Here is a 22,947-nt window from a genome sequence, read left to right as displayed (position 1 = left end):
AAGAGACAATGGGCATAAACTAAAACACAGGAAGTATCACCTGAACAAAGAACTTCCCTAATGTGAGGGTGACTGAACATTGGCATATATTGCCCAGAGAGGTTGTGGATTGTCCTTCCCTGGAAATATTCTTGAGCAATGTGCTCTACGGGACCCTGCTTGAGCAGGGAGGTTGGACTAGGTAATCTCCAGTAGTCCCTTCCACCTCAATCATTCTGAGATTTGCAATTCAGAACTCTGTGCAATCCCACATATTCTCATTTAACAGGTATCAGCACTCAACGTGTATTTTAGGACTGGAAAAGCAGCAGGACACTGCACTACCACTTGTGATACTACTAATATGATACTATTATTTCAAAGTCTAGGACATCAGGATTAATGTACCCCATTCACTTGACAAAAAAAAAAAAAAGATTACTGCTATGACAGAAGCCTACAGCACTGATTTATTTTTACTTAAATGGCTATTTTCTCTTTGAACTTGAAAAAACATACTTTAAGCATATTAGCCCTAATAGTTTCCATGAATCTCCAAAAGGCTTGCTGAAACTCATGATATTATCACACTTGCATCTTAAGTCCTACTCATTATTTAGATCAGCAGTGTATTCCAGCTAAAATTAAAAATAGCATTTTCTTCAGTACATTTGAATTTCTCAACAGAGAAGGTAAGAGAACAATAATAGGAAAAGCCTCCTTCGTAAAACATACTAAGTATTAAAAAAAAAAAGTATTAAAGGCGGTTAAAAATGTCCTGTTACATGACATCACTGCTATGCAGCAGATGAAGGGAAAACAATTTTGATTAAGGCTTGTCTTTTTATCTGGAGGAGAACACCAGTTCATATTTAACCCAAGCGATTTTGGTACATTTTTATTAGATCTGCATCAGATCTTAAGAACTAGTTTAGAAATCTGGATATGCAGAGAGTCACAGGAGAAGAGCATTCATGAAACACAGTAAAAGACTGAAATTGCATCCTTGGTTAAAATTGCAGGTAGACCTGAAATGGCAACACAGTAGCATTTCTATCAAAAAGCCATAAAAGAGAGACACATGAAAGCAACCCAGTTTACAGTTATACCTATTCCTTGTTTTTTCCTGAGGTATCACAGATAGGGATCAGGCACAATAAACAAATGTAGCCAATACTCCTTCAAATTTCAAATTCTTGTTTTCATCAATTAGGTTATCAGTAACTGCTATGAGTAAACTGGGAAATGCAGCAAGACATATGCATACAGTTTCAATGCAAAAAGAAAAACACTGAAGTGACACTGAACTGTAAAAAAAAAAAAAATCAGTGACCAAATCTTGCATTTGCAAGGTTAACAAAAACATGATGGAGCAATAGAGGTATAAAGAGAAGAACAGATAATATTTTTTTTAATAATAAATAAAAATCATCAGCTGAAACAGGCAACTGAAGAAAACACATGACAAAAAAATCTAATGTTTTCAAATTTTATCCAATTAAAAAGAATCATGGAAAGAAGAAAAATGCCTCCAGACAAAAAATTAACAAGCAGCAAACAGTAAGTAACAGAAGTGATATATAGAAAGGGTACTGATTGAGCAAGCACAGCCTATGAAGCAACCATGGGAAGCTTCCCAGTAACAGACAGAAGATCCTAAAATTCTTTCATGTAATAATAACCTTCAATGTCTAGACAGACATTACTACATAGCTGCTTGCAAGGGGAGGACAGACAGCAGAGACAACACACAGGACTTCCAACTCCAGTAGTTTTTCTCTTAATTTCTAAGGAGCTCTAAAGCATACCAAGCTTAAAAAAAAAAAAAAAAAAAAAAAAGTAAATATAAGAAAAAAACTTGGCAAGCCTGAAACTTGTGCACATAGGGGAAAGGGTCATTTAGAACACTGCTGAACAAAGAATATTGAAATGACATCTGAAAAATAACAAGCCCAACTAGGATCATTAGCTTTTCCTTTAAAAATACAGAAAGTACAACCAAAGGTACTACCCAGTTTTAAACCCATCCACTCTTCTGAAGGAATTCACAAGAAAAAAAAAAACAGATTTGCAAATTCTGGGAGCATATGGAACACGTAGTTCTTCAAGCCAGAATATGACATCTACAGCAAACTGAGAATTCACACAGAAAAATAGGCAAACTATATGATTTATACCCCATCCCAAAAAAATCTGGAACACTGAAGAGACTTCGGCGAAAAAAGGAAATTCATATATACTGTACATATATTGGATGTGTCACACCTATACTGCTAAAGCACAATTAACTATGAGTAAGAGATTGTTTCTACTGAGAAAACAGACTGAAGAGGGCTAAAATGAAAGTTTCAAGAAAACAAAATTGGATAAAAAGTGAAACAAATGGGAAGGATAATAAGAAATAGAGATGACTGAGTTGCACGACCATAATAAAGAATGACATTAAATTTCACAATGTTGTGCACTTGTAAGGCCACTCCAAAATAAAGTGCTACTGGGGTTTCATCCAGTATGACAGGGCTTAATGGATAAATTTTTAAGACCAAGAAAAAAATAATCTTTTCATCAGGAGTTTTATTATAGGCAACTATCACTCAAAATCAGCAGAATGCAGGCTATGAGCAAGAACCCATTGTTTCTGCCACATCACTCTCCAGTCAGATACACATCTTCTGCAGGGAAACTAATGTAAATCTCTTTTATAACCATTCATCAGATTTTGTATGTAAAATGTAAAATGTAAAACTTTTATTAGAGCAGGACAGTAAGTTCCAAAATCACTACCAATTGGGAGAGAGGCAAAAGGAAAAATGGGATTACCCTGATATAGTCTAATTCGACTAGAAACTAGCTTTAAATAAATAAATACATAAATTAATTTAAATGGTCTGCCTTCATTTTCAAGATAAACCGGTCCCTTTAACCACCAGAATTCTTCTCTATTCAAGCAGCAGCAACACCATTAACAGTAAAAAGATCCTTCAAAAGGCAATTAAGTATGTTCCAACATTAAGTATCTTATGGTAAAACTTACAATAGTGGAGATGCAAAGTAAAAATTATCTTTAGCAACCTACTTCAATTGTGAGTGGGGGAGCCACTACCAACAGTCACTGGAGAAGCCAGTATCACCACATTGCGTGCTCTGGCCTGAAAAGCAATCAGCCTATGGATCTAGTCATCAGCCTATGGATCTAGTCTACAGCCTATGGATCTAGTCTACATAATTATATTCACCTCTGTTGATCTATTCAACAACGATAATAAGAATATTAGCTCCTGTTCTACAGAGATCAGTATTCACCTAATTCAACTCAAAACCATGAAACGATAGTCTTCAACAAAAACTTTTCTTAATCTCTTATAAACACATGAAATCTGAGACCAAAATTCTGCAAAATGACTTTAGACACATCCGAGTATTTCTGATGAAGAAAGACAGGCATAAGCATACAAAGAATGGAATTAACACTACAGCTATAATTGGGAGTGTCACAGAAATAGGCAGGGTTTTGCCATGAAATTCCATCTACACAATGGACAGTCAGCCTGATAGTTAACATGATGCTATGTACATCACCATAAAGGTTTGATTAAGGTATTCTTGGTTATTTGCAATGGAAAGAACACTGAATACACAATACACTTTTTAAATAAGTAATACTAGAATATTATGTTAGTAACAAAAACAGGGAAAGAAAACCAGTAAGCTCGCTTCTTTAAGTGGTTAACAGGGCCAGTTATGGAAGTCTGCATTTTAAAACGAACACGAAATTGAAACACAAAGAAAACTAGTGAAAAATACACTCAATTTCTGTTTCTTTTCTATATTATTTAATGGATACAATAAACGTTCTGATGTGTTCAGAAGTCAATACATTCTCCATTTTTAAAAAAAGGTAAAAGGCAATAAAAGAATCTGTGTTTTTCCTGATAGAGCTCAGCAAGAAAACAAAACCAGCCTCACTAATGCACATGCTCAGGAATCCGAATTTATGACAAAGCTAAATAAACTGGATATAGTAACAACAAGCTCTACATTTTTCCACAATACAGCGCTGTTTATCCTCACTTGTTAAAGTGATTGTGGCTTGAAGACTAAAACTTCATCAATGAAGGCCAGACAGAGACTATGTTTATACAGATGAATCTGTTCTGGTCAGGTCAGTGATGAACTACACTGCAAGCAGTGAAAAAACCTGCATACTCTTTAACTAAGGCTTACAGCTTAGCTCCCTCTGCTTTGAAAAGAAACTTCACTGCGCCTTACACTGCTGATGTTACACTGATGCACCACAATCTGACTGAACATATATAAATGGACCTATTACACTTCCCAATTCTTGGTCATGATGATCCAGTTTCCAACATCAAATCGTATGGGGGGGGGGGGGGGGGGGGGGGGGAAAAGGGGAGGGGAAGTCTTTAGACCATAAACAAACAGGATCACATTATCCAGAACACATGCCTCACAACAAGCACAAGAACCACCAAGTAAATAACAAAGAAAATATTCAAGAGCATCTGGCAAAATTCACTGTCCTGAATTCAAAATATTCAAAGCGATTATTTCCAACCAACCACTTAGTTCTTTCAGAACTGAGATCTTTGGCATTCTAGTATGCTCTTTACTGTCAAGTGAGACAAGGAGGCACAAAGGCACAAAATGTAATCAGTTCTAAGCAATGTTAAGTTTGACGGCTTTGTAATGGAAAATAACTGTGGTGCTTGAAGGTAGTTGACATAGTTTCAGGTCCTTAGGACCTTAGTACAAAGAATGTAAGAAAAGCAGAATAGAAAAAACGGACCTGGGGATGGGGAGTATCTGGGACTAGCAGATATCAGGGTGGGCACAGTTAAACTAACTGATAAGTAGAAGGACAGGATGATTGCTATGTTTGTGGTGTTAATAAACCCATTAAGCTGGTGTAAACATCAACTGAGGAGTATCTGGGACTAGCTGATGTCCAGGATGGGAGCAGTTATCAGTTTAAGTAGAAGGGCAGGATGATTGCTATGTCTGTAATGTTAATTAAGCTGGTTATGAAGATTGTTGGGAAAAGTAAACGACTCTTAAAGACCACCACATTTTTGTATGCATGCCGCAAACTTTTTGGAAAATGATGTAACATGCCCAGTGACCATATAAGGATGGCCTGTACAGCAGTACGGGATCACACGTTAGGAGGAGCTATGGCCCGTGTCTCCCGGCGCCGCAATAAAGAATACTTGCTTGTCAACTTGAAACTGCTGGCAAGTTTGTTCCTGGAGTTTTCTCCGAATCACAAGGCATATTTCTTCAGTAGTCTGAAATCCCTCCCCTGCAATTTGGTTAAGCAACTAAGAACTTTATTCGGCAAAAGTAACTTCCAGATGACCTAGCAAATGGAATTGGATTAAACTGCAACAGATTATTTCAGTGTTTAAGCGGTCATGGGTATGCCAGTAACGTAACACATCTCAAATATATTCCACTAATCTTACTAAACATGCTCTTATTTACCTTCCACTAAACATCTATTTTATGGTCCGTTTCTTCATACGTTTTAATCACTGCCCAGTTATAACGTAAAAAACTTGAAAACCAAAATTGTAAAGTAGAGTCACAACAGAGATAATTCTCTGAGTAAGAAGTACCTAAGGGACTGCTGTAGTAATGTTGGGGGTTATGACTATAAGCACATGCACTGTTTTGCATATCTGACACTACAGACTTGTTACAGCTGAAAGCTTTCCTTTCAGACTCTTTTAAAGAAGCATATCTAGGCATATCCCACAAAGCTGTCTAAGGAAGGCGTAACACCCCTCAACGATTCTTTGAGGGTGCAAGGGCAAGAGAAAGATAGGAACAAGGAAAAAGGAAGAAAAATATGTGCATGCAGGGGAGGGAAACTACGCCTCTAGTTTAGAGCTGAAAGGATTTTAACTACACTTAAACCAAAATCTCTTTCATTCCTCAGCTTTTGCTTGCTCAGCTTTTATTTTTCTGACTCACTACTTGAAAGCTCCTAGATCCTAATCAAGCCTAACAGTGCTACAGAGGAAACACACCTCAAAAATGGGAAGGGGGAGAAAATCTTATTTAGGAATTTTTCATAAGCCATAAAATTATAAAAACTCTGATATCCTCCAGAAATGGTAATAAAAATGCAACATAATAAAGTACAACATCCGTAAGTCATCAAAATATGACTTGGTTCTTTACTTTGGATATCAAGAGCTTAGACAGTGACTGTTCATTCTGATACTGAACTTGCGTTTGAGATATCCCAGATTGCTCCAGGAGTGGGGTTTGGAAAGAAGTTAAGGTTCGGACAACTGGTATCACAGATGAGGAAATTCTTAAAAACATCAGTGAGTCAGTGAAGAGCAAAGTTATTCAGACACACAAAGGGTATGAAACACACAGAGTCTTCTCAAAAACTCTGTTGTCAGACTCCGTGGGAAGAAGCTTTCTACTCCATTTTAAATTATCCGCCTGACCAGCAAAAGGAGCTACTTATGTTCCACTTCTTCGAAAATCTCACCTATTAGCACTTGACAATTATTCACTTTGCCCACACAATACCATCTCTCATCTGTGTTAGCTCCCTGTCATTTTCTTCAACTGGCTTTGAATAAAATATATAAACAAATGATGCTGCATCTATTTTTACAAGGTTTTAGTGAGTACAGTTCTTAAGATTCTTTTATTTATTTATAAGACTAAAATGCTGATTTATGAAATTTGGGAATTTAACAGTAAACAAAACAGACTAATATGGGAGCAAAACTGACACAAAGAAAGATATTCTATACATGTATTCAAGTTCAACAAAAAAGCATTTTCTCTTAGGATATCCTTTATCCTATTAGGTTCAAACTCGGGACAAACAAAGTAAACCTCTGCAAACTGTTCACTAAAGCATGTCCATCTTTTCTCAGTCCAAGGCTGGGTATAGAATTCATGGTGCAAATCATTCTACATTTTGAAAACAGGTAACAGTGAAGGCCATCAGTTACACAGGGAGCAAGATGAAGAATGTGTATTAACATGTACATGCTATGCTTGCCATCAAATACAAAACGCTCATACAGAATAGTCTATAAAATGTACACTGCCCTGTTTCTTAATTATCTGTTTTAAATGCATAGCTACATGAAGCATGGTACCATGGCATATTATTGAAAATTAGTCAAGCCCTTCTTCCTTCCCTCAAAAAAAACAGCAACAAAACAGAAAGTCCAGTGTGACAATTTTACATTGAATCATAGAATGGTTTGAGTTGGAAAGGATTTTAAGGTCATCTGGTTCCAACCTTCCTGCCACGGACAAGGACACCTCACACTAGACCATGTTCCCAAAGGCTCTGTCCAACCTGGCCTTGAATACTGCCAGGGATGGAGGTAATGGCTATTCAGAGAATAGCAGAACTATTCCCTGCTGCATTTGTCCAAAACTGCACAGTAAACATACATAATACAGAACACTGTGCATCAGTTACTCAAAAGTATAGCACACTATCCTAGTCCACTCTGCTACAGATATTCTCCTTCCTTGCAGCAGCCATGTCAGTTGTGCAGTAAAATAACTTCTGCTTTCCCAATCAGTACAAAAGTAAAATAAATATTAGCACTTTTCTAAGAGAAACAGTCAACAGTGCTATCAATTGCACTTCAGTTTCCTGACAGATTACTACAATACCTATGCTTGCTCTGTGAATTTTCCACACTGGTAGATTTGCCGTGTCTGTAGCCATCAGCTGCCTTGTGCCACCCCATACAGAAGCAGTGAAAAAAGAGCTGATGACCACAGGCAACATAACTGTACTGACAGCTGTGGATATTACCAGTGCAAGCACATTATTCACTACTTCAAGGCTGAAATGCCAGCTAATGATGTGGATTCACAAGTCACTCTTCATATTGGAGAGAATTATTAATAAAAAATCAGTCTAGCTGTTTAATAGTTACATTTAATATCCTCAGACTAAAACATGGGGAATGAAACTGCAGCCTCTGGGAGAAGCATTTAATTTTGAAAGAGAAAACACTAAATAAATAGTCATATGCTCTTTGAGTTTACATTTGCTGCTAATGACAGACTACTTGTGACAAAGGTATGAGATTGCATGTCAGTATGGTCAGATTAAAACACAGTGTGCTGTTTTAGCTATCTTTCAGTGCAGAAGCAGTAAGTCTTTGAGAGAACCAAAGCTGGGAACCAGCCAGACTGGATGGTTTCTTAAGAAGTACCACATCTAACCTGTGGGGACTAAGCCAGAAACAGAGCTCCTATGGGATAGGAGGTTGCAGAATCATTTTTACAAGTTGGAATGATCCCAGATGAGTTCTTTTGGTCCTCAAAAAAAAAAAAAACTAGTATGCTTTTCTTTTTTTTTTTTTTTGAGAGTATAAGCATAGCAAGCAATTTAATGAGAATACCAACATTTTTAAGTGGCTGTGTAAGAAAATATTACTTTTTTTAAATCCTGATTTCCCAGCCATGGACTTTGGCTAAGTCCCATTCATATGTTGCCTTAAGCTTAAGAGTAGACAAAAACGTCTGAAAACAAAACCAATCTGTTGCTAAGAAAAAACTACTATAAACTTTTATTACAAGAACATGCGTAAAGCACTGCATTGGTAGTTACACATGAGCTGTTTCCTCCAGTTAGGTGAAATCTGGAAATTATCTTTTTCAAGAGCGTTAGCATTAACACATTAAAGTTGTGGTTTAGCAGCCTTAACATACTGCATTTCACACCACCAAACACAGCAGAAGCAAACAATTAAGTGCAATTACTATATGGCACCTGAAGATAAGAGAATTAGTAACAACTCCAGCTGCAAAATTTGCTGGAAAAGTATTTCTTCCATCCTAAGCCTATTTGCACAACATGATAAATTGAATAATACAACAACATATAACTTACAAAACTAGTAATGCAATTTTTAGGCCGCTTCAATCAAGAAAAAGATTGTACTAATCTCAGATGTTAAAGAATTTTGTGTTTACAAATCCACAGTACACTCTTCTTTAAAGCTTACACATGTGAAACAGATTAAGGGGCACAATGGTGGGGGATTTGTCTCTCAAACTACTTTCTGCTGCCTACAGTCCCCTGCTGTTTTCTGTCCCAAGTAAAGATTCAGCATCACATACACCATATACACTTCACCTGTCATTGCTATTATTAAACAGGCTTTCTCATGTTATTTTAATTACAGTTACTCTAAAATAGGAATGACTTGTGTATAGCATACCCCACAATATGAAACCACCATTTAGCTGTAACCCCAGCTGTCCACTGCTTTGGAAGTGATGGTTCTGTCACCTTATCAATTGGGAAGAAAAAGATAAGCTGTCAGTATTTTCAGTGCTAGCATTGAATCTCCTTCCACTTCAGCATCTTCAACAAAGACCATCAGCAGAGACCTCTCTTACAACTGAATAGAAACACAAATGACAAAAGATACTAGTCAGAAAGTTTAATTTTCATCTAAGACCAAAACGTGTATCAACGGAAGCTCAAGACACAGCAGTGCCGCTGATTTAGGGCAAGTCTCACAAGACCTGTTTTTCTTGAAGACCCGAAAAGAAATTTTGAGCTTATGTTAAACAAAATGAATCTGTTTTCAATATAAAGTAAGTTTCAGATGTGCATAAGTTAAAAAAAAAAAACAAACAGCACACCCCCCAAAAACAACCTTTAAAGAAGGAAAACAGAAAGACAAAAGCCTATATTACATTTAATCTCATCATTTTATGATTTTTTTGCTAGGGAACCTGACTCATAATCTTTGAATGCATGCATCTGCCAACACAGAATGTAGGAAGAAGGCATTAGAGACAGCATGTATCTGCAGAGCATGGCATTTGGAAAGACTGTCTGGACAAACGTTAAGAAAATAGGTTTGAGGACACACCAAACTTCTTTAAACAACTAATGTAACTGGCATGCAAACATGACTGCTGATCCAAACAACATTTTTAGATGTGACTGCAGGAAAAATAATTTCTTTATTGTCAACACAGTCCTTTATCTAGGCTCATTACCTCATTTCTGTAATACTTTCCAGAAGATTTCACAATAGATTAAGAAAAAAATACTGTTCTTTCAAGAGACACCTTCTTTAAAAGACATACTACACACACACAAAATAAAAGCTCTCAATCTGACAAAACAGAAATATGTTAATATTAGGAGTACCTTATGCATAGGAAAAACAATAGTTGCACAGGGCAGCAGGTAGAAATTGCCAGCACTGGCAAAATAGCTACTTGTCAAAGCCCAGGTGGCACAGACTACAGCTATGAAGAAACCAGCTCTCCCGGAGGTCCCCCTGACACAAGGAGTTTCAAGACTGGGGTGAGAATGGACAACCACCTTCCCTCCAGCCACCTTTCCCCATACACCAGCAGCCTTAGCCCAACCTTTCCTCTAGTGGAAACAAAATTTGATGTTGACAACTGTGAATGAAAAACTTTTAAGGGCTATGTGTCCTAGATCACCTGAAAAGGTTAGACACAGTGCTTAAGTTCCTAATGGGCCATCCTGCCTAGAAGGAACTGAAGAGCTAACACCTGCATTTAAAAGGACAAAAATGAAAACAGGCTACTAAATAGCAGGTAGTAATCAGGATTCTGCACTTTGCCCAGGATTGCCCCCATTAAAACCAGGGGGATGGAGAGAGCTGAGAAAGAATGAAAAACAAAATCAGAGAATCCAGCAGTCCTCAAAAACGATTTCATCTAAAAATAATAAGTAGGAATTTAAATGTAGTTTTAATGTTATTTTAGGGAAGACTGAAACACCTGGGAGATAAGGCTCCTCTATCCATATTTATTCCCAAGCACAGGAGAACCCACTTGCCCTATTCCAGTAAAGCAATGTAGCATGCTAGAAACAGCCATCAGACACGTTTGAATGCCAAGATTTTTCTTAAAAGCCATACACTTTTCAAAATAAAAGTATTCTTTACTTGCACTGGTCAGGATCTCTCTGCAGTACCGGAAAAAACAGATCAAAGAATTCCACAGATCACTTTTTCCACAGCTCTACTTTCTGCTGACAAAAAATTAGCCCCAAATATTATCAGATACTTCTTAGTCCTACAGAGCTTAAAAAAAAAAAAAAAAAAAAATGTAGTAAGATTGAGTCAGCTGCAGCCTGCTCCAACCAATGCATTATTAAGAGAATTGTTTACCAAGTTACACTTGTGAAAACTCATGAAAGGCAATGGTGTTCAAGGTATCACTGACAAAATAAACTGAAAACCATTTGAACCTTTATAACTGCAAATGAGATAGAAAATGGAGAAAACCCAGCTCATTCTCAGAATAAAACCTGAATATGCAAGCTTCGAGTTAGACATAAAATATATGCAGTACTAACAAAATTAGTACAATATACAGTATATACATTAATAAACTGAGTAGATCAGACTCTAGAATAACAAACAATGTCTCAATAACTCCCCTTCAAAACAGAAAAAACAAACAAAAAAAAATCTGCAGAAGTTAAAGAAATCCAGTATCTCAGTCTAAGGAGTTTTATGGTACTACTTTGCCACGTTATCAAGTAGCCTATGTGAAACTGTACGTGTTACAAAGTCCAAGTTCTGCTTCTTGCTCCACTGAAAGCTTACTATTTGCCTGTTTCAAACTCAGATCCTTCCTCTTCTACAGAAATATTTGCTTCATTAGGCTACAAAATCCTATGTTCTCTTTCTTTGCCTAGTATGTAATTACACCCAAAAAAGGTAAGTCATTTAAACTGATTCGGAGAAAACTCCAGGAACAAACTCGCCAACAGTTTCAAGTTGACAAGCAAGTATTCTTTATTGCGGCGCCGGGAGACACGGGCCATAGCTCCTCCTAACGTGTGACCCCGTACTGCTGCACAGGCCATCCTTATATGGTCACTGGGCATGTTACATCATTTTCCAAAAAGTTTGCGGCATGCATACAAAAATGTGGTGGTCTTTAAGGGTCGTTTACTTTTCCCAACAATCTTCATAACCAGCTTAATTAACATTACAGACATAGCAATCATCCTGCCCTTCCACTTAAACTGATAACTGCTCCCATCCTGGACATCAGCTAGTCCCAGATACTCCTCAGTTGATATTTACACCAGCTTAATGGGTTTATTAACACCACAAACATAGCAATCATCCTGCCCTTCCACTTAAACTGATAACTGCTCCCATCCTGGACATCAGCTAGTCCCAGATACTCCTCAGTTGATATTTACACCAGCTTAATGGGTTTATTAACACCACAAACATAGCAATCATCCTGTCCTTCTACTTATCAGTTAGTTTAACTGTGCCCATCCTGGACATCTGCTAGTCCCAGATACTCCCCATCCCCAGGTCCAGGTTCTATTCTGCTTTTCTTAACATTCTTTGTACTAAGGTCCTAAGGACCTGAAACTATGTCAACTACCTTCAAGCACCACAGTTATTTTCCATTACAAAGCCATCAAACTTAACATTGCTTAAAACTGATTACATTTTGTGCTTTTGTGCCTCCTTGTCTCACAACCTAAGAAAACTTTATTTTAATCCAGAGCACCCTCTTAGCTTGGTGATTAGAACATCTGCTTAAACTGGCAGAGGGGAGGAGGAATGAAAGTGTAGATTCTACTATGGGAATTCATGGTGGGTTTCCAGCTGGATAAATTCTCTACTGAAATCCTGGATGAAATCTTTGTGGTAATGCCACTTCCTCCTCTTGATGTTTAGTGTAACAAACACGGTTTGAAACAACACAGCAAGTGGAGGCATTTCAGATGACCTTCTCCTTAATAGATGGAATGGAGCTAAAGCCTAGATAGCAAGCATTTTTAAGACTTAAGAGCTACTTATGACCATTCTCAGAGTTCTTTCAGTGCCACTGGGCAAATTAAATGGCACAGAGAGGGTCTACACTTGCACATCTAAAACTAAAAGGTGAGCAGTAACTCACTATAATCCTACTACTGCATTCTGCTATTCCTGCTAGGTCACAGGTATATATGCCTTCAGGACAGACCACAAGGTGACAAGTAATTTAGTAAACATACCTCCCTCCTCCTGCCCCTGTCCAGCATGGGCCATTAAGTGTAAATCCAGATAAAGCCAACATATTAAGTGGTAATAGCTGGCTATTCTCAACAGCAAATCTACAAAACAGTTTCATGTAGCATTTGAGTAATGAGGCACCTTCAGCGAAGCACTAGCAGTAGAGCAGTTAATACTAACTGCATGAAAAAAGTAAGGGGCTGATCTCAGGGATTTAGGACATACCAGGAAGGAACCGACTTCCATTGGGAACAAGAATATTAATAAATATTATCTATATGAAAAGTTGCATACTGAAGGCAATGACCTGATGAGAACTTTGTTCAGCTGCTGTGCAGAGCCACTATGTGTTCTCGCAGGGACATCATTGTTCATTCTTCTCTGGAATACACCCTGATTCTCTAAAGGAGTTTATGCCTTCAAAAATCAGATGACAAGCAAAAAAGGGCCTGGGGAAAAATGTTACAGTTTTTTGTGCCCAATTAGCATATTCTTATATAACAATTCTATTAAGTCATTAATTGAGGAATTTTTGTTTCAAGAGCTACTTGAAACACAGCCTCAACTTCTGCCATGCATTTCACCACTGACAATAACTGAAAATTCTAGGGGTGCAGTGATTTTTGTCAAGAGGACCTGGTGGGCTTTTCAGCTCCCAGTGCCTCTCTTATATAAAAAAAAAAAAAAAAAAAAAAATTACAGAATTAGAATCCTGCCACAAGTGTGAACAAATAAAGGACAGAGTAGTTCATTTCTTGTTCTGTTTCAAACTATGCGAGTCCTCCAGTTCAAGTAGATGTCTGCCTTTAATGATTTCATTTTCTTATGACATGTTCAAGCAATATGCTTGAGGGATTATCTCTAGAGAGAAACTGATTTTATAATCATAATACAAATGCCAGTTTATTCTATTTCACCACTCAAGTTCTTCATGCTTATTATGATTACTAAAGCACCCAGTAATATTTACAAATGCTGTATGACACACCCATGCAGACACACTGCTATTGAACCATACAAGGTGACCTTGCCTAGAGGCAAGAGACTAACAAATTATCGTAATGAGCTTGTAAAGAACACTCTGAGATATCACATCTATTCTCTGTAACTACCTGAGGTTGTTAAGGAGGTGGGTGTCAGTCTCTTCTGCCAAGTAACAATTACTAGGGCAAGAGGAAATGGTCTCAAGCTGTACCTGGGGATGTTTAAATTGGATATCTGGAAAAATTTCCTCACAGAAAGGATTGTCAACCATTGGAACAGGATGTCCAGGAAGTGGTTGAGGCACCATCCCTGGAGGTAAATGATTTAGTGGTATACTTAGTGGCAGTGTTAGGTTAATAGTTGGACTCAATGATCTGAAAGGTCTTTTCCAACCAAAACAATTCTGTTTCTAGGATGAGGTGAATATAGAACAGCAGATGCTCAATCTTTGAACTCTCAGAAGACCTCAAGAAAATTACAAAACTTCTGCCAAAAACTAATGAGGCAGTACCAACTGATAGATGTTTAACAAACACTCCCATCCACTCTTGTTACCCACATCTTCCTCCTTTCTGGTCCTCTACTGTCAGTTTTGTGTTTTCCCATGCAATTTAAAATGCCTGGGCTGCATCAAAAGAATCATGACCAGCAGGTTGAAGGAGGTGATCCTGCCTCTACTCTGCTCTTGTGAGACCTCACCATGAGTATTGGGTGCAGTTCTGGTGTCCTCAACATAAAAAGGACATGGAACTGTTGGAACAAGTCCAGAGAAGGGCCACGAGGATGATCAGGGGACTGGAGCACCTCCCATATGAAGACAGGCTGAGGAAGTTGGGGCTGTTCAGCCTGGAGAAGAAAAGGCTGCATGGAGATCTCACAGCAGCCTTCCAGTATCTGAAGGGGGCCTATAGGAATGCTGGGAAGGGACTATTCATTAGGGACTGTAGTGACAGGACAAGGTGTAACAGGTTAAAACTTAAAACAGGGGAAGTTTAGATTGGATATAAGGAGGAAATTCTTTCCTGTTAGGGTAGTGAGGCACTGGAATAGGTTGCCCAGGGAGGTTGTGAATGCTCCATCCCTGGCAGTGTTCAAGACCAGGTTGGATGAGGCCTTGGGTGTCATGGTTTAGTGTGAGGTGTCCCTGCCCATGGCAGGGGGGTTGGAACTAGATGATCTTAAGGTCCTTTCCAACCGTAACTATTCTATTATTATACGATTCTATGATTCTATGAACACAGAGTTGCAGTTCTAGCTGTCACAACCTAGCACTGTCTCCTTTACTTTTCTGGCATCAAAATAATTTTAATTTCTGTACTTATCACTTGCAAGACACACCCAGTGCTAGCTGGATCACTTTTAAGACTGTCATCCTTACTTCTAAGGCAGTTAGATTGTACTTGCTTCAGCTTATTTTTAGTCTCTTTCCGCTGATATCCCTGCCACTGTAGCTCTGCCAAAAGCACAGACCACACTGTTCCCTTGTACCCTTCCACACTGTGCCACAACCCCTAGGTTTTTAATCCATAGATCACTCTTTATTCAACCTCTTCAAGTCAATATATGCCGTTAAAGAAGACCTATAATCACTAACACATCTATACACTTAAAAATAAAATGTGTATCAAAAAGCATAAGGCTAATAATCATGACCTTTTTCCCCTTCACTATTTTGCTGTTCCTTTCCCCAAATACACGTGGATAATCTCCAAACATCAGAGGTTGTCCCTGACAGGCCAGTACACAACAAATCGATCAAGCAAATCTATAATTATGAGGCAAAGTTTACTGTTTGTTCTGAAATTGCCATAATAATAGGAGCTTGACCTTCCAAAACATTTTTTTTTTCCCTCGGGTGAATTATTTTTTCTTATTTTGATTATCATCGGAAGCAGGAGAGGTCTTAAGATTCCAAGCATTATTTATCGCTACAAAAACTGAAAGGTACGACTGAAGTTATGTTAGCCTAACATGTAAGGGAAAAAATATCACAAAAAAAGACAAAAGTATTTCTAAAAGGACAGGCTCTTAGTTATCCACATAAAATGTAAAAAGGATGCTTATTTATATTTATACTGAGTAGATCTAACATACTGCTAAAACATTGTATATGTGCATTCAAAACACCTTCATCATCACCTTCATGTATGACTTGCTTTCCTGTTTAGTAGTTACATAAACTCATTTTGAGTTACATCTACATAAATATGACTTTTTAAAAACCTGCAACGTAACTGTAGGAACATAAAATTAAAAACGTGAAAGTTGCATGGTATTTAAATTAGAAATGTAATGACTGTCTTAAGTTCAAAAAAGACACCAAAAATCCAGATTTTTGTAAGGGCCCAAACTGCTTTGGATGAAAAATACAATTAACCTTTACGGGCTTTTGATTAACTCTCGATGCCTTTCAATAAATCAGAAGGATGGTGCAAATAAATGAGGCACATACTTTTCCATATTCCTCCAGAGAACCACCATACAACTTTCACACCCTCTTAAGCTAAGAATTTCTCAGCCAAATGCTGCAGTCCTTTCTCTGATTTCAGTTTTCTATCCACATGACGATCCGACAAACTACTCCTGTACTCCACCCTTCCAACACCCGGGTGCTTCATGGAGTTAAAATTAACTTGGTGGTTTGGGTTTGGCTACGAACTGAAGATCCTCCTTTGTGAAACAATTGTGCGTTCATCAGCCTTCAGCGGCGAGCTCGGCTCGCCTCCTAGCACCACCGAGCTGCCACGGCAAAGCCCTCAGAAGAAAAACAAAACCTTGTCTCAGATAATGGCTTTACTGTACGGAGCGGGGGGGGGGGGAATATAAAAAGCGGAATGAAGGGCATTTAATTATTTTCAGCTACTTGAATTTCAAAAAACTCTCACCCATGGCATAGCGCATGCCTAAAATCCCCAAGTCCTTGCGGTTTCCAAGTTGGAGAAAAAAGCCTACGCAAGCTGTGCGCACCGCAAGTTCCGCACCGCTCGCCTAACTACCGCAGGTGTACGGCCGCCTCCCGCGCTGAGACCTGTCCCGCACACCAGCCGTGAAGACCAGGGAGGCTCCCCTCGATCCCGGGAGCAAGCCCCGTTACTCACGCCGACACCCCTCCTTGCTCCCGCCGCCCGGCCCCGGCCCGCCCGCCTCGCCCGTTCACCCGTCGTCTGGGAAGTTTGCTGCCTCGGGCAGCGGCTGAGCCCGGGACAGCGCTGCTGCCGCAGCAATCAACAGGCGCCCGCACCTCCCTGGCCGCTGTCTCTCGCCAACCGCACCGCGGGACCCATCGGTGAACCCGGATGCCCTCGGCCCCGGGAGGGACAGTGAGGAGCCTTCGGACTGTGCCGCGCATGCAGGCTGCCCTCGGGGCCGCGGTACCTGACGAGGTGATGGAGGTCGTCCCGCCGCGCCGGTACACAGCGCCCGCTCCTGCCTCAGCAGCGGAGAAAGTTTCCTGACGTCAGCGCGGCCGGGCTAGGGACCCCGCCTGTCTGCCGGGCTCGCTGCCCGCCAGGCCGGGCTGCCGCTGCTCCCGGGCTCCCCCTGCCTCCTGCCACCGGCCGGCACGGGCGGAACCTGGAGGCGGTACAGCCGTCAGCGCGGGCGCCCAACGGCGGCTGAAGGAGGCGTGCCTCGCGACGTTCGGCAGGGGGCGCCATCGCGGCCTCGCGAGAGAGGCTCGGGTTAGGGAGCTAGGCTGGGCGCGCCCCAGCCCCGCAGGCCTCCGGCTGGGGTGGCTAGTAGCGAGGGCACCGGGGAAGGGGCGGCACTGGAGTCCGGACAAGGCGAACGCTGGGGAAGGTGCGGCAATGGAGTTCGGACAGGGCGAGCGCCTCCTGTTTCAGCCCGGCGGCGGACTCAGGTTCGTTGAGAGCCCCGTTGGAGAGGAGGGGAGCAGGCCTCTCGGAGCCGTACAAAACTGGCAGGCGTGCACACCTCATCTGTATCGTAGTTTATTTCATTTAAGCTCTTCTTTAAGGAAAGTCTGATGAAGAAATGGGAGGGAAAAAAAGCCGTGAAGAGTAGGCGGTAGCTGAGAAAGTGGGGAATGCAAGTTAGTAGGTCCACATTCCTCAGGAAAACGTATTTTGAGGGTTAATAGGCACTTCCACAGGTCTTTGGTACATCTACAATGAAGAATATAATCATTTTGGTAAGGTGAAGGTAGGTAACATCATCCTGATTTTGACATTTTATCTGTGGTATGGCAGTCCCAGTTGTGTTTTAGAAACACCAGAACAGTGTAAACCAGTATTTTTTTATGACAGTCACAGCACATGTAACAGGGACAACATATTTCCTGTAAATAGGCAAGGAATGAATGTCTGCCATATTTTTTTTTATTCCTGGTAGCCTTCTGCTGTGATATTGCCAGTAAGGAAGCACGAGATAGTGTCGTTGGAAAGGCAGGAAGTTCATCTGACATTCCTCTGCCTCAGTTTTTTCAAAGCACACTGAAAGATGCCTTTCATTTTTTCTTAATCAGTAGACAAACCTCTAGAATAGCCATTTAGAGAGCAGGACAAAACGTCACTGAAATCAAAGCAAAGGTGTGTTGTCTGCAGGGGGTATTTTCCTTTTTTTTTTTTTAAAGGCAAGACAGATGGCAGTTTACAGTTAGGAGTGGAAAGATCGCTATAGGAAAAAACATGAAAGTTAGAAGTCAAGAGCCGGCAGCTTTTAAAATCAGAAATCCTTAGGTAATTACATGCATAGATGTGAATTATGTAAGAAGTTAATTAGTGTGGACTGCTAATGTTGTCCATCACAAGTTTGTATTGTGTTACATTTAGGCTTTGGTTGCTTATTTTTGATGTTTGTGTGATTGGTTTTTCAAGCAACAAGGCAGTTTGTGTACTGCCTTCTTAGGCAAAAATAAGGTTCATTTCAGTGTCAGGAAGCATCTTTATTTATTTGGCATTTCATAACATACATTCAAAAGTAGTCTGTTGTATGTCAAATACAAGTACTCAGACTTGTTCAGTAAATGTGCTGGTTTGGTTTTATTTTGATTAAAGCTTAGCTGCAGCCTCTGTACTAGAGTGAGTCTCAAAGTTTTGATCTACCTCATAAAAAAAATATATATATACTTCTTTTTAAAGTTATGGACTCCCTTATACATGTTTTATCTTTCAGTAGAAAATCCTCAGTACAATTTTACTAAAATAAAAGGTCGGTAGCTTAGTCATAGCAGCAAAGCAGAGCATATGTTACACAAACAGAAAACATTTTGGGTATGGAAATACATGTAATCTTCAGTTTTTCAAAGGTGATTAGGAAAGCAAGTAAAAATTAAGGGCACTTTAAAATTTTTTTACAGTACCGTCGCAAGTTATTCATCAGAGAAAGTTAAAAATAAAATATGATACAGGGGAATTCTTTTAGTTACCGGGTTTTGCAGAAGTCAAGTATATTTGATGAAGTCAGGTTAGATTTTGTCCAAAATCAACTTATACTATTTTAAATGCAATAAAAATATAAGTAGAGAATATATTACTCAGGCAAGGACATTCTTCCTGTTATAAAAACTTCATCTCAGCCATGGTCTAATTCAATTATTTTATTACAGTTGATTAATATCGAGAGGCAATAAGCAAGCAGCGCTGGGTGCGCAAGGGAGTCTCCGCTCCACCAAAGATGCATACCGGGATCTTTGGAGTATAGTCTCTTATACTTCTTGGTCTTGGGTTTCAGCCAGTCTGTCATCTCTTTTACCCAGAGGTCGATGTGGCTCATTTCCATTGTTCTTTTCTTGTTGCTGGGGTCTTTCTCCGGCGAAGACGTTGCTGAACTTCTTGGTAACGTATTAACAGAAAAACGCTTACAAGCTTAGCTGCAGACTTAGCATTTTGTTCTATACCTTATATGGCTATTTGCCTAGTATCCAAGTTTCACAATATCCTGTAACAGGGTGTATCTCCTGGTTATCAAACCCCCTAAAGGCATTCAAGCAGTTAAAAAAAGCTCTTTTTGAACAGTGAAGTGGTTGAGTAAGAGGGATTATTCCTTTGTCTCCTCTTCCCTTTCATCATTGTATTGGCAGGAACATCTGTCATAATAATGATCATTCCTATATTCTCCACGCATGGTACAATGGTCACAAGGACTTCTAAGTTGCTGATACGAATCATCCCTGTATACTCCACATTCCAAAATCCCTTCTGCATGCAAATAATTTTTTCTCTTTAGCAAATGAGACATTTTATAATACGTAAAAAAAAATTTATGCAGTATATAGGAAGCTTCCGATTTCTTCCAAGATGTTTTTGACATAATCTGTATTGCAGTGTTTAAATAAAAAGTTATTTTCAACTTAAAGTTGATGCATATTATTCAAAGGGAATAGAAGATGATGTGATTTCTTTCTTCTACTGCCATTTTCCTCCTTCAACAGTGGCAACCTAGGGTTGCAATGAGAACGTTATTTGAGAAAAAAAATTAGAGCAAAAATACATGAACAAAACCACATGAACAGCATTAGTACCTATTCATCTTAATTGTTAACTCGTGTGATCCAGGAGCAAAAGGCTAGGAACAAAAAGAAGAAAACAGTGACTTCCTCAGTAGTCTTGGTCCCCCAAAACTTAAAGTGGACAAAGTTGGGTCATTACTGGGGCTGTCATTCTTGAGTGTTGCAGAGTTGAACAAAAAGCTAGGCACACAAGAAATTAAGAGTATGCTCAAGAGTGAGCAAAGTCACATTTATAAACACATGCTGGCACCCTGGCTTCTTACATGAATGGATTTGTTTATTATTCTTATGAGCCTGCAAATGACAGTCATGTAAACAGATGGTGGTGACTGAGTGAAGATAATAGAAAATGAGCAAAAGCAATGAAATCAGTATTCATTTAGATCTGGACCTATGCCAAGATCAAAGAATAAATATTAATCACTTGGACTGATTTACCAGAAAACAGTTACTAGAAGGAACTAAGATTAAAGGATTGCACCAATTACAAAACCTGATGAGCTTCACCTCTCTACTGAGCACTGTCTTGCTTCTAAGGTAGACCAAAAGCTACCTAGCATTACTCTGTGAGGCTGTTAAATAACAAACAAAAAGAAAGCGCTATTCAGTCTTTCTAGTGGAGAAACACTGCAGGGAAGCTTTTACTCCTGAAGTCGTATTTAACTTCTAGACCTTTTAATATTATCATGGTGGTACAATGTATGCCCCCATTCAAAACTTTCCTTACACATTGTTAAACAAAAATCACATCCCCACATTGATCTTGGTGATCTTAGGAGGATGTAAAAAAAGCTCTGCATTTCAGTCAAGGGAAGAACATCATTAGCAGTGCCATCGGTTTCTGTGTCAGACATGAGCAGGGTGTCAACAATGCTGAAGTGTGGGTGGCAGTAGAAGTGACTGATTTAATGTTGGTCATTGTAAACCTGAGCATGAGATTGTTGTAACTAGGGACATATCTAAACAGGATGGCCTTCTATGCAATACCTCATAGAATTTTCATCCCAAAGGGGGTCGGTTTCTGTGTCCCTGAAGCTTTTTGTGGAAGTATGTAACATTAAAAGTGCTGTAGACACCATTGCAAAATATTTCCAAATAGAAAAGCAGTTTTTGTTGCAGAACTGTCGCAGACCTTACTTTTTGTAGTAGCTTACTACTTTTGTAAATCTCACATCTACAAAACCAAGAGAAGGAAAGAGACTTCTGCCATTTCATTCTGAAGTTTTGAGAAAAGGAAGAAGCAATAGAGAGCTTTTATTAAAACCAAAAGGCTAATATGTAGTGTTCTTTGCAGAAAACAAGTACACAAAATGCTCAATATCGTTGGGTTTTTGTGGGTTTTTTGTTGTTCTGAGCCAGTTATCCTTTAAAATGTGGCCAGAATGTCTACCTATGAAATTATCTGAAGTTGCTTCATTACAAAAACCTAGAACAGTAAGACAGCCTAAAACTCAACCACACCGTTTAGCTTAAGACAGAAAGAATAAAAGAAATCATTAATCATCTGCACTATATGTATGGACATCAGTTTTTAAAACTATCTAGGATTTTAAAACAATGCAACAAAAATATACTTGGGGATGCCTAAACCAAAGTAATATTTCAAGTCTGCTCTCATTGAACTCTCAGGTATTTTTCCTGGAGATTTCAGAGAGTAATATTATATTAGAAAACTGTTTATATAAGAATAAAACCTCTAAATAGAAAAAAAAATTGTCTTAAGTCTTTGCTTTTAGGGTTTCTCTTACATGACATGTTAGGAAGGAGATTGGGCTCTGGAAGAATCTCTCATCCCTTGACATAAACACATAAACAGGTAAATTGGAAGCTAAAATCCTCAAGGTTATTTAGTAAAATAGCCTCAACAACGTTTCACAAAAGCTAAGAATTATTTGAGGCCCTTAATCAAGCCCAAATCAATATTTTTATATGCATATGTTGTAACCCAGACTTTCCTCTGTTCTCCTTTGCTTCTTTTCCATATATAATACTTTGTACTTTATACAAGATTGGATGTACATGCATGTGCAGTTAAGGATGAGTTTTACTTCCTCGCATAGGATACATCTCACCAAGACTGTGGTTTATATGTCTAAGACAATCTAAATGATGCATGCATTTAATATGCATGTTAAACCCCCTTGGATTATTTTCCACATATAATGTAAAACTGAAAAGTTCCAAAAGAGAATATATTTGGTAACAATGGTAGAAGGCTAGAGGAAGATCATGGGATATGAAAGCTGAAGACAGCACAGGGTTAATACTGAAACAAAGAACCTAACACTGGAAAATTAGGAAAGCCATGTTAGAAAAAAAGCCATTTGTGATATGTAGGAGAGGAAATAAACATCCAGTTACAACTACACTGTTGTGGAAATTCTGTAGTGCAGTTAATTATCTACATTATTTGTGTTCTGTGGAAGTGAACTCTCTTCTCTTGTAGTCAACTGCACCATGTTTTTT

General features: G+C 39.0%; 1 protein-coding gene across 6 annotated transcripts in view; it reads right to left on the bottom strand.

Moving 5' to 3' along the window:
- Window positions 1–17,115, bottom strand: part of GULP1 (GULP PTB domain containing engulfment adaptor 1) — a 154,422-nt gene extending 137,307 nt beyond the window's left edge. The window contains exon 1 of one of the 6 annotated variants that reach the window (XM_057419759.1): window positions 16,892–17,115. The gene's annotated coding sequence lies outside the window, so the exon portion shown is untranslated. The remainder of the gene's footprint in view (window positions 1–16,891) is intronic. The other 5 variants (XM_057419762.1, XM_057419758.1, XM_057419757.1 and 2 more) reach the window with 5 other exon arrangements.
- Window positions 17,116–22,947: the final 5,832 nt, after the last annotated feature.

Source organism: Pezoporus wallicus, unplaced genomic scaffold, assembly GCF_028554395.1.
Source record: "Pezoporus wallicus isolate ANWC-B61680 ecotype Strahan unplaced genomic scaffold, APGP_CSIRO_Pwel_v1 contig_4710, whole genome shotgun sequence".
Lineage (NCBI taxonomy): Eukaryota > Metazoa > Chordata > Aves > Psittaciformes > Psittacidae > Pezoporus > Pezoporus wallicus.
This window is presented reverse-complemented; position numbering and strand designations above follow the sequence as displayed.